The following is a 12,935-nucleotide window of genomic DNA, read 5'->3' as shown; positions in this document are numbered from 1 at the left end:
TCCGAAAGGCCACAAATCCTTTATGTTAAGCCACACTCCCTTTTCAGGCGCAGAGGGATATAAAGTGCACGCTGGGTGTCACCAGACCCGGTGACACCTCTGAATCTGTATACTTAATACCTATCATGTGGGGTAGGATTTCCCTTGCTTTGGCATAACTGCAATAATAAGTAATATTCCATTTCTTTTTAAGCTACATTTCATGTTCATACGTCATAAATATAGTCTACAAGGCATTGATGCTTATGTATGTGATTTTGGCCTGTTTGCATTTTATACTCTCATTAACATCTATCACTGGAGTAACTCTACATCCAATATTGAATTGCATTTTGTCAGGATGCAGAGCATTTGCTGCCACCTACGTGATAGACAGACGACCCATGAGAACTCGACAAATTGCAGGGTTATTTATGGGAAAGTTTAAAAGAAAGTTTTGGGTTTTTTTTTGGATTCGGTTAAGTCGGGTATGGTTCCCAAAGACTGGCGTATAGCGGAGGTAGTGCCGATATTTAAAAAGGGGAGCAAAGCTGAACCAGGTAATTATAGACCAGTTAGTCTTACATCTATAGTGGGGAAAGTATTGGAAGGTATTCTAAGGTACAGTATTCAAAAGTTCCTTGAAGCAAATAAGGTCATTAAAAGGAACCTACATGGATTTGTGAAGGACAGATTATGTCAGACCAACTTACTTAGCTTTTATGAAACAGTAAGTGCAAACCTGGATCAGGGTAAGGAGATGGATATAATCCTTTTAGACTTTGCCAAAGCTTTCGACACTGTACCACACATGCGTCTTATCTACAAGCTACAAGAAATAGGGCTAGGGAGCACAATATGCACTTGGGTCAGTAATTGCTTAGATAATAGGGAGCAGCACGTTGTGGTCAATGGATCATTTTCAAATTGGACTAAAGTACTAAGTGGTGTGCCACAAGGGTCTGTACTTGGACCACTTTTGTTCAACATTTTTATCAACGACCTAACAGTAGGTCTAGAGAGCATGGTATCAATTTTCGCAGATGATACCAAATTGTGTAAGGTTATAAATACGGAGGGGGATGCTGAGTCTCTTCAGAACGACTTAACTAAACTGGAAGCATGGGCAGCAAAATGGAGAATGAGATTCAACACAGACAAGTGTAAGGTAATGCACTGTGGGGGCAAGACCAAAAATAACACCTGCATAATGGGATAATGTTAGGGGATTCTGTACTGGAAAAAGACTTAGGGGTTCACATAGATAGCAAATTAAGCAGCAGTACCCAAAGTAGGAGTGCAGCAAAGAAGGCTAATAAGATATTAGCATGCATAAAACGGGGAATTGATGCAAGGGACGAGAATATTATACTCCAATTATATAAATCACTAGTGAGGCCTCATCTTGAATACTGTGTGCAATTTTGGGCACTATATTACAAAAAGGATATCCTGGAGCTAGAGAAGGTTCAGAGACGGGCGACCAAACTAATCAAGGGCATGGAGACGCTGGAATACGAGGAAAGGCTTGCAAGGCTAGGCATGTTTATATTGGAAAAGAGGAAACTAAGAGGGGACATGATCAACATCTACAAATATATAAGGAGTCAATACACAGAGCTTGGGAGGGACCTGTTTTCTATAAGATCAGCACAGAGGACACATGGTCACTCGCTTAAGTTAGAGGAGAGGAGTTTCAGCACATTGAGGCAAAAAGGTTTTTTCACAGTAAGGACAATACGTGTTTGGAATTCCCTGCCTGAGAGAGTAGTAACTGCGGACTCAGTCAACACCTTTAAGAATGGGTTAGATAAATTCCTATTGGATAAAGATATTCAGGGTTATAGTGCGTAGGCACGCATAATTGTTAATATAACTAGTCCTAACATAAAAATAACTAGTCCTATAATACGACTGCATAGGAGACCACAAATAGGTTGAACTCGATGGACAATTGTCTTTTTTCAACCTTAGTTACTATGTTACTATGTATGTTACCATGAAGGGACCGCAGCAGATGTTTCCCTGCCGCAGTCCCAGTAGGTTTCTATGGGGGCTTCAAAGCTGTCAGATTTACCAAGCTTGGCCTCCAGCAGCTAACGCCATCTACGAGGCCGCTGTAACCTATGGACTACACTCCGCAGACGTTTTTGGTAGACGGATCTGTAGGTTCGCTGCCCCCAGCTGCCCACTGCAGACTTCGGCCTATTCCTAGCTGGTCAAGAAAGATAAGTGATCAGGGATGCAATAACTTGTACTAATCGCCCGGACGGTCTCCTGTACTGATCGCCCCGGACGGGCTCCTGTCTTGGGGATTCAGTAATATTAAATATAGACAAATAATTGCTCATTTATTAATACATTTACCCCTAAGAGGCTGTGCCATGTGGCTGGTTGGTTAAATGCCTGGCAGCTGCATTTTATACCAGCTGTAAGCGGTGCAATTCTTTTGCTGGGAGACCAAGGTAGAGGGCATTGCAGTAGTATAATCAAGATGATACAAATGTACACTGCTCAAAAAAATAAAGGGAACACTAAAATAACACATCCTAGATCTGAATGAAATATTCTTATTAAATACTTTGTTCTTTACATAGTTGAATGTGCTGACAACAAAATCACACAAAAATTATCAATGAAAATCAAATTTATTAACCCATGGAGGTCTGGATTTGGAGTCACACTCAAAATTAAAGTGGAAAAACACACTACAGGCTGATCCAACTTTGATGTAATGTCCTTAGAACAAGTCAAAATGAGGCTCAGTAGTGTGTGTGACCTCCACGCAGTGGTGCAAGTGGGCGGGTACGGGTGGGTACGGCGTACCCGTAAGAATTTAGCCGTGGGTACGCCGTACCCACACCGACGGGCCGCCGCTCCTCGCACCGCCGCTGATGTGAGGGAAGGAGAGCGCAGCCTGTGCCTCTCCTTCCCCTCAGTCTCCGGCGGCTGTCATAGTTTAATTCAGCGCCGATCCGTGAGCCAATCAGAGCTCGCACCGCGAGCTCTGATTGGCTCACGGATCGGCGCTGAATTAAACTGTGAGACACCCGCCGGAGACTGAGGGGAAGGAGAGGCACAGGCTGCGCTCTCCTTCCCTCACACAGGACGGCAGCGGCCAGCGGCAGCAGTGAGCAGGGAAGGGGGGGGGGGGGGATGTTATACCTGGCACTGGGGGATATCTGGCACTGGGGGGGGGGCATTTCTATCTGGCACTGGGGGATATCTGGCACTGGGGGGCATATATACCTGGCACTGGGGGATATCTGGCACTGGGGGGCATATATACCTGGCACTGGGGGATATCTGGCACTGGGGGGCATATATACCTGGCACTGGGGGGCATATATACCTGGCACTGGGGGATATCTGGCACTGGGGGGCATATATACCTGGCACTGGGGGATATCTGGCACTGGGGGGCATATATACCTGGCACTGGGGGATATCTGGCACTGGGGGGCATATATACCTGGCACTGGGGGGCATATATACCTGGCACTGGGGGATATCTGGCACTGGGGGGCATATATACCTGGCACTGGGGGATATCTGGCACTGGGGGGCATATATACCTGGCACTGGGGGATATCTGGCACTGGGAGGCATATATACCTGGCACTGGGGGATATCTGGCACTGGGGGATATCTGGCACTGGGGGGCATATATACCTGGCACTGGGGGATATCTGGCACTGGGGGGCATATATACCTGGCACTGGGGGATATCTGGCACAGGGGGGCATGTATACCTGGCACTGGGGGATATCTGGCACTGGGGGGGCATGTATACCTGGCACTGGGGGATATCTGGCACTGGGGGCATATCTGGCACTGTAGGGGCATTTCTGTATCTGGCACGGGGGGCAATGTATATCTGACACAGTGGGGGCATTTGTGTATCTGGCACTGTGGGGCAATGTGTATCTGGCACTGTGGGGCAATGTATATCTGGCACTGTTGGGCAACGTGTATCTGACACTGCGAGGCAATGTATATCTGGCACTCTGGGGGCATTTCTGTATCTGGCACTGTGGGGCAATGTGTATCTGGCACTGTTAGTCAATGTGTATCTGGCACTGTGGGGCAATGTATATCTGTCACTGTGGGGCAATGTGTATCGGACACTGCGAGGCAATGTATATCTGGCACTCTGGGGGCATTTCTGTATCTGGCACTGTGGGGCAATGTGTATCTGGCACTGTGGGGCAATGTATATCTGGCACTGTGGGGCAACGTGTATCTGACACTGCGAGGTAATGTATATCTGGCACTCTGGGGGCATTTCTGTATCTGGCACTGTGGGGCAATGTGTATCTGGCACTGTTAGTCAATGTGTATCTGGCACTGTGGGGCAATGTATATCTGTCACTGTGGGGCAATGTGTATCTGGCACTGTGGGGCAATGTATATCTGGCACTGTGGGGCAACGTGTATCTGGCACTATTGGGGTCATACGTGTATCTGCCCCTCCCCCATATGTGTATCACGCCCCCATTTCCATTGGCCACGCCCCATGTGGCATTTGGCCACACCCATTTTTTTGCGCGCGCGCCGAAGGCGCGCGCGCACAGTACCCGTAAGACATTTTTTCTACTTGCACCACTGCCTCCACGTGCCTGTATGACCTCCCTACAACCCACACAAGTGGCTCAGGTAGTCCAGCTCATCCAGGATGGCACATCAATGCGAGCTGTGGCAAGAAGGTTTGCTGTGTCTGTCAGCGTAGTGTCCAGAGCATGTAGGCGCTACCAGGAGACAGGCCAGTACATCAGGAGACGTGGAGGAGGCGGTAGGAGGGCAACAACCCAGCAGCAGGACTGCTACCTCTGCCTTTGTGTTTTTCGGACCCAATGTTTTTACGGGGATAATTGGATATCCCCCTAAATCCAGATGGTCGGCTATGCTGCAGTCTTGTCCTTTGATGATGAGACAAAGGGCGGATATGGTTGTGTATAATCTGCACAGCAGTGGTAAACTAGGCCATAGTGCCTGATTATTTCACCCGGTGGTAGCATGTATACTGCAAAAAGCATGGGAGAGAGTATAGATCCCTGTGGTACTGTTAGGGTCTCCTGCCCTGTGCTGCCACGTCGTCATGGCAACCGGGAGACAAGTGCTAGCGGAGTAACCTGAGCGCAGCTGATACTCCGGTTCGGGTCTTTTGCTGTGCAGTGGTTATAGGCTCTGTGCATGGCAGGGGATCCGGTGCTGGTTTTTGTGCTCACAGTCTGTGAGGTCTGAGTGGGGCGTGGACAGCACCTGCTTTATAAGGCCTCTTCTCAGGGTAAGCAGATGCTGCTGAATCTTTGTTGGTTAGTCAGTTTTTGAAAGTTAGCCAGTACTGTGTAGCTTTGTATTTGTTTGTTGCTTACTGCAAATAGGCCTGGGGATTTGGTATTACACTCTGCCAATCCAGACCTAGCAGTAAGACTGGAGTCAGTCGTTTAGCTTGCTGGGGTTCTGTTACTTCTCTGTGAACTTAGCAAGTTTGCGGCTGTATTCTAAGACTTGCCTGTCTAATCCTGTCTCACTGTGCTAGGTGTCAGGGATCAGTTTAGTGGCAGTAAGCTGAACCTGTGCACTGCAAGTGAGAATTAGGATTGTGGAGACTCTCCTTGTGTCTATCATTCCATCTCTGACCAAGGAGTTTACTGCCACACCCGTTGGTAACCCTTTAGGGTTTTGCTGTTGCCCTTAGAAACAGCATTTCGGGTTCTCTACGTATTAAAACACAACATCTTGCTTTTCCCATCTGAGCAGTTCTAATACAAGGGAGATACCCAGTTCCTTAGCCTCTGGGCTTCTCTGTTCACTTTGTGTGTATTTTGTTACCCTATCACCTTCTGTGTACGTTATGTCATTTTCCCCAGTCTGTCTGTGAGTCCATTTGTTTTGCATAACAGTTCAAACACCAGTACATTCCTGCAGGCACTGGAGTGCATAACAGTCCTGACACCAGTACTTTCCTGCAGGCACTGGTGTGCATAACATATTCAGCAGCCTAATACTCCGGTTGAAATTTTGTGGGAATATGGAGCATACCCCTCAAAATACGTTGCAACAGGTGGTCGATCAGGTGCAGGTCCTGACTCGACAATTTAATGATTTGTCCATTAAAATGCACACCTCCCAGGCTGCTGGCGGAGCTCCCGCAGCAGCAGCACCTGCAGGGGTTAAGGAGCCGAAAGTAAATCTCCCGGATCGTTTTTCTGGAGATCGCTCGCAGTTCTTTTGTTTCAAGGAGAGCTGCAAGCTATACTTCCGGCTTAGGCCTCAGTCTTCTGGGTCGGAGATTCAGCGGGTGGGCATAGTGATTTCCTTGCTACAAGGAGACCCACAGGTCTGGGCATATGGGTTGCAGCCTGACTGTCCGTCGCTTAAAAGTGTTGATGCTTTTTTTACGGCACTGGGCATGTTGTATGATGACCCTGACAAGACGGCCTCAGCCGAGGCTCAGATTTCGATCCTTAAGCAAGGGCGAAGGCCAGTTGAGGTTTACTGTACGGAGTTTCGGAGGTTGGCCCATGATACCCAGTGGAATGACCCAGCCCTGAGACACCAGTACCGAAGAGGTCTTTCTAACCAGATAAAGGACCAACTGGTACAATATCCCTTGCCTGATAGCTTGGATCAGCTCATGCAGTTATCCATCCGGGTGGATAGACGGCTGAGAGAGCGTAGGCTTGAAAGGGAGACTGAGATTTCCTTCCTTCCCAAGGGAACCTCAGACTCTGAGGAATTTTCCGAGGAGCCTATGCAGATTGGGGCTACCCGCCTCTCCTCGCGTGAGAAGACGCGGAGGAGACAGCAGGGGTTGTGTTTGTACTGTGGGAATAAAGGTCATGTGGTAGTATCATGCCCAGAAAAGCCGGAAAACTTCAGGGCCTGAGGGTGATGGGAAATATCCTGTCAGGCCAGAAGTCAGAATTTCCCAAGAAGACTTTTATCATTCCGGTGACCTTGAAGATCCTCGGTCAAACTGTCAAGACTGAGGCCTTTGTGGACAGTGGGGCCGACGGGGTTTTTATGGACCGCCAATTCGCCCTGAAACACTCTGTTCCCTTAGTACCCTTGGCATCGGAAATTGAGATTTGTGGGTTAAACGGGGAACCATTATCCCAAGGTAAAATTACCTCTTGCACTAGCCAGATTTCTTTGTTTATTGGAGACACACACTCTGAAAAATTGTCCTTTTATGTGACTGTCTGTACTTTTGCCCCATTGGTGTTGGGGTTACCCTGGTTAAGGGCCCACAATCCTCAATATGACTGGGTCTCTGGGGAGATTCTTAGTTGGGGTACTGATTGTTTCAGGAGTTGCTTGAGCCTTCCAGTCAGGCTCTCGCAGCTAAGTTTGCCAGGATTGCCAGGGTGTTATGCAGATTTTGCGGACGTGTTCTCCAAACAAGTTGCAGAGATACTACCTCCCCATCGCCCCTATGACTGTGCCATTGATTTGTTGCCAAATGCTAAGCTTCCCAAGAGCAGGTTGTACTCCCTGTCACGTCCTGAGACTCAGGCTATGGCAGAGTACATTCAGGAGAACTTGGCTAAGGGATTTATCAGACCTTCACAGTCTCCAGTTGGGTCGGGGTTCTTCTTCGTGGGTAAAAAGGACGGTTCGTTGCGACCCTGCATCGACTTCAGGGAATTGAACCGTATCACGATTAAAAACTCATACCCACTGCCTCTCATTTCGGTCTTGTTTGACCAGCTTCGTACTGCCACCATTTTTTCTAAGATTGACCTACGCGGTGCGTACAATCTAATCCGAATAAGAGAGGGGGATGAATGGAAGACTGCCTTTAATACCCACTCAGGGCATTATGAATATTTGGTGATGCCTTTTGGGCTCTGTAATGCCCCGGCAGTCTTCCAGGATTTCATGAATGATGTGCTCAGGGAATATTTGGATAGATTCTTAGTTGTATACTTAGATGACATCCTAATCTTCTCCCATTCCCTGGAGGAACATCGGAAGCATGTACGCTTAGTCCTCCAGAAACTCAGAGACCACCGGCTTGGGGCGAAGCTGGAGAAGTGCGAATTTGAAGTTCAGCAAATCGCATTTCTAGGATATATTATCTCCCCAGAAGGTTTCCAAATGGAGGGTTCCAAGGTACAGGCAGTCCTGGATTGGGTGCAGCCCACTAGTTTGAAGGCGCTTCAGCGTTTCCTGGGCTTTGCGAATTTTTATAGACGATTTATTGCTGGATTTTCGTCTATAGTGGCGCCCTTGGTGGCACTCACTAAGAAAGGGGCGGATGTTGCTCACTGGTCTTGTGAGGCTAAAGCGGCTTTTGCCGTCTCAAAAGGGCATTTGTTTCGGCCAAGGTGCTGCGACACCCAGATCCAGAGCGTCCTTTTGTGGTGGAGGTGGATGCCTCTGAGATGGGTATTGGGGCAGTGCTTTCTCAGATGGGAGTGTCTGATAATCGCCTTCATCCCTGTGCTTACTTTTCCCGTAAATTTTCGCCTGCCGAGATGAATTATGACGTGGGTAACCGGGAATTGTTGGCTATTAAGGATGCACTCGAGGAGTGGAGACACTGGCTTGAGGGGGCTAAGTTTGTGGTCTCAATTCTCACTGACCATAAGAATCTGGCATATTTAGAGTCAGCGAAGCGTCTCAATGCCAGGCAGGCACGATGGGCTTTGTTTTTTGCTCGCTTTAATTTTTTGATAACATATCGCCCTGGGTCAAAAAACATCAAGGCTGATGCGCTCTCGCGGAGTTTTGCTCCAATCCAGGAGACCACCGAGGAGCCGTTGCCCATTGTTTCCCCATCATGTATTAAAGTGGGCATTACCCAGGACCTCTTATCATTAGTCCTTAGAGCACAGGAGCAGGCTCCTCCAGACCTTCCGGTAGGTCTTTTGTTTGTGCCTCCTAGGTTAAGACAGCGAGTGTTCCTGGAATTCCATGCCAAGAAGTGTGCAGGTCATCCGGGTATTGCCAGAACTCGGGAGTTGCTATCTAGGGCGGTGTGGTGGCCCTCGGTGGCTAAGGATGTGGATCAGTGGGTTCGGGCATGTGACATCTGTGCCCGAAATAAGACTCCTAGAGGGGTTCCTGTTGGCCCATTACATCCACTCTCTATCCCATCTAAGCCATGGACCCACATTTCAATGGATTTTGTGGTGGACTTGCCCAAATCCTCGGGGATGACAGCCATCTGGGTTGTCGTTGACAGGTTTTCGAAGATGGCGCACTTCGTTCCACTGGTTGGGCTGCCATCGGCCAGACGCCTGTCTGAATTATTTATGCTGCATGTTGTGCGTCTCCACGGGTTGCCACTTGATGTGGTCTCTGACCGCGGATCCCAGTTTGTGGCCAAATTCTGGAGAGCATTTTGTTCCGATCTCCAGATTTCTGTCAGCTTGTCGTCTGGCTACCATCAGCAGTCTAATGGGCAGACTGAAAGGGTGAACCAGTCCTTGGAGCAGTTCCTCAGGTGTTATGTCTCCAAGTGTCAGACTGACTGGGTTGCTCATCTGTCCATGGCGGAGTTTGCCTACAACAACGCGGCTCACTCTGCTACAGGGATCTCTCCCTTCCTTTGTGTGTATGGGCATCATCCTAAGGCCAATTCTTTTGACCCCCTGGACTCCACGCCTGGTGGTTCCTCTGTGGTTTCGGTCCTTAGAGGTATTTGGCGGAAAGTGAAGAAAGCCCTTGTGTCTGTGTCATTAGTGACCAAAAGGGTTTTTGATAAGCGGAAAAGACCCCGCAGCTTCAAATTAGGAGACTTCGTCTGGTTGTCTACCAAGAATTTGAAGTTGAGACAGCCATCTCATAAGTTAGGCCCCCGGTTCATCGGCCCTTATAAGATCACCAGGGTTATCAATCCGGTGGCATTTCAGTTAGATCTGCCCCGTTCTTTGGGTATCAATAAAACATTTCATTGTTCCCTTTTAAAACGGGCGATTAGTAATCCTTCTTCCAGTGGAAGACCTTCCCCTCTTCTGATACGTGGCCAGAGGGAGTTTGTTGTTGAAAGGATTCTTGACTCCAAGGTGGTTCGGGGTCGGCTGTCATTTTTGGTGCACTGGAAGGGGTATGGCCCGGAGGAGCGGTCGTGGGTGCGCAGTTGTGATCTTCATGCCCCCAGACTGATACGCTCTTTCTTCTCGCAGTTCCCCGATAAACCCGGTGGTAGGGGTTCTTTGACCCCTCGTCAGAGGGGGGGTACTGTTAGGGTCTCCTGCCCTGTGCTGCCACGTCGTCATGGCAACCGGGAGACAAGTGCTAGCGGAGTAACCTGAGCGCAGCTGATACTCCGGTTCGGGTCTTTTGCTGTGCAGTGGTTATAGGCTCTGTGCATGGCAGGGGATGCGGTGCTGGTTTTTGTGCTCACAGTCTGTGAGGTCTGAGTGGGGCGTGGACAGCACCTGCTTTATAAGGCCTCTTCTCAGGGTAAGCAGATGCTGCTGAATCTTTGTTGGTTAGTCAGTTTCTGAAAGTTAGCCAGTACTGTGTAGCTTTGTATTTGTTTGTTGCTTACTGCAAATAGGCCTGGGGATTTGGTATTACACTCTGCCAATCCAGACCTAGCAGTAAGACTGGAGTCAGTCGTTTAGCTTGCTGGGGTTCTGTTACTTCTCTGTGAACTTAGCAAGTTTGCGGCTGTATTCTAAGACTTGCCTGTCTAATCCTGTCTCACTGTGCTAGGTGTCAGGGATCAGTTTAGTGGCAGTAAGCTGAACCTGTGCACTGCAAGTGAGAATTAGGATTGTGGAGACTCTCCTTGTGTCTATCATTCCATCTCTGACCAAGGAGTTTACTGCCACACCCGTTGGTAACCCTTTAGGGTTTTGCTGTTGCCCTTAGCAACAGCATTTCGGGTTCTCTACGTATTAAAACACAACATCTTGCTTTTCCCATCTGAGCAGTTCTAATACAAGGGAGATACCCAGTTCCTTAGCCTCTGGGCTTCTCTGTTCACTTTGTGTGTATTTTGTTACCCTATCACCTTCTGTGTACGTTATGTCATTTTCCCCAGTCTGTCTGTGAGTCCATTTGTTTTGCATAACAGTTCAAACACCAGTATATTCCTGCAGGCACTGGAGTGCATAACAGTCCTGACACCAGTACTTTCCTGCAGGCACTGGTGTGCATAACAGGTACAGTGACGTGCGGTGAGGTCACTGGCTGGGGAGGCACTGGCAGCTAACACCCCCCCCCCTCCCCGACAAAAAAAAACACCAGGTGCGGTCCCCCACCCATCACTAAAACCAGCACCAGGCAGAACCAGCCAGGGGGGGTGGGGGGGTAATGCCATAGCAGGGGATACACTCAGTATGGGGTCCCCCTGCCATAACATTAATCACCCCCCAAGCTAGTCAGCCCAGGGCTGAAATTCCTCGGAAAGTGGGAATCCCAAAAAATAAAAATGGGTCCCCCCTCCCGAGCAACAACCAGCACTGGGCTGATAGCCCAGTGCTATGCCCCGCACCCCTGGTGGCGGTGGGTGCAGGGTTCATTGTATGTTAATATTGTTCTTTACAGGCGACCTACAGGTCCCATAAAACCTGCCCCAGCATGCTGGCACTTGGAGAACCACAAGTGCCAGCATGCCCGGACATAAAGGGCCCACTGGCACCCGTAGTCCGCCTGTAAAGAAAATATTAAAATAAAAACACAACACCTAATGTTTTATTATTTTATTGTGCAGGACCTTCACCTGGGGGCGGCGGCCTTTAAGCTCTTTTGCATGGCCGCCGCCTTCCCAGGACTTCCGGCGTCTTCACCTGGGGGGGGCGCCGCCTCCCCAGGGCTTCCGACGTCTTCACCTGGGAGGTGGCGGCCTTTAAGCTCTTTTGCATGGCCGCCGCCTTCCCCAGGGCTTCCAGCGTCTTTACCTGGTGGGCGGCGGCTGCTAAGCTCTTTTGCATAGCCGCCGCCCATCCAGGACTTCAGCCGTCTTCTTTCTTCAGGAGCTCTTCACAGCTCCTCCTCCGCCGTCGGACTGACAGCCGCTCCCTCGCGCTGACTTATATAAGTCAGACGGAGGGGGCGGGGCGATGACGCGGCGAGCCGTGATTGGCTCGCGGCGTCCATCTTGAATTTCAAAAATGACGCTGAAGTGCCCGCACCACCGCCGCCTGCACCTCCTCCGCCACCGTCGCCCACACAGTGATTAACAGCGGATCCAGTGATGGATCCGCTGGCCAATCACTGTGGCCTCACTGACAGGGGCGTGCTTTCATAGGTTGAAAGCACGTCCCTGTATGAAAGCGGCACCTCTCATGGTGCCGCTTTCCCATGTTATTTCAATGGGCTTTTCCTGCCCATTGCTAGGCCCCGCCCGCGCCCGCCCCCTGCTCCCATATCTTTCACCATTGACAACGGGAGGCGCCACGATCGGTGCCTCCCAACCCCACTTTCAGAGTATTAGGGATTAGAATAATATAAAGAGGATGCATATGACACAGAATATGTGTCATATGCATCTTCTTTGTATTATTTTAATCATTAATGACAGGGGAGGCACTGCCTCCCCTAACTGCACGTCCCTGCTGTGGTACACCACACGGCAGTGGCACTGGTGACAATGAGTATATTCCAGATGAAACTCTCTTTAACCTGCTGGTGAAAAATTATTTGAACCAGCGAAGGACTGTGCCATCCAGTCCACAGAAATTTTCTCAGGCGCTCAATCAGAATGCCATGATCCACAGTATCAAATGCTGAATAGAGATCCAGAAGTTCTGTGTACCCTGTATTGTTCTAATGTGTGCCATATGTATGAGGTACGGGGTATCCAATTAGCCGTGGTAATTTACCGCAGCTAATTGGTGGCTATCCTATTAGCCCCGATAGCCGGGGCTTATTGGGTAACCGTTCAGATGGTCGACAATGTTAAGGTCAACACTCACTAGGTCGACCACTACTGGTCAACAGTGACATGGTCGACATGGATAAATGGTCGACACATGAAAGGTCGACGCATG

The sequence above is a fragment of the Pseudophryne corroboree genome, chromosome 1, assembly GCF_028390025.1.
Source record: "Pseudophryne corroboree isolate aPseCor3 chromosome 1, aPseCor3.hap2, whole genome shotgun sequence".
In the NCBI taxonomy this organism is placed as follows: Eukaryota; Metazoa; Chordata; class Amphibia; order Anura; family Myobatrachidae; genus Pseudophryne; species Pseudophryne corroboree.
The sequence above is the reverse complement of the archived record's forward strand: the minus strand, read 5'-3'. Positions refer to the sequence as shown.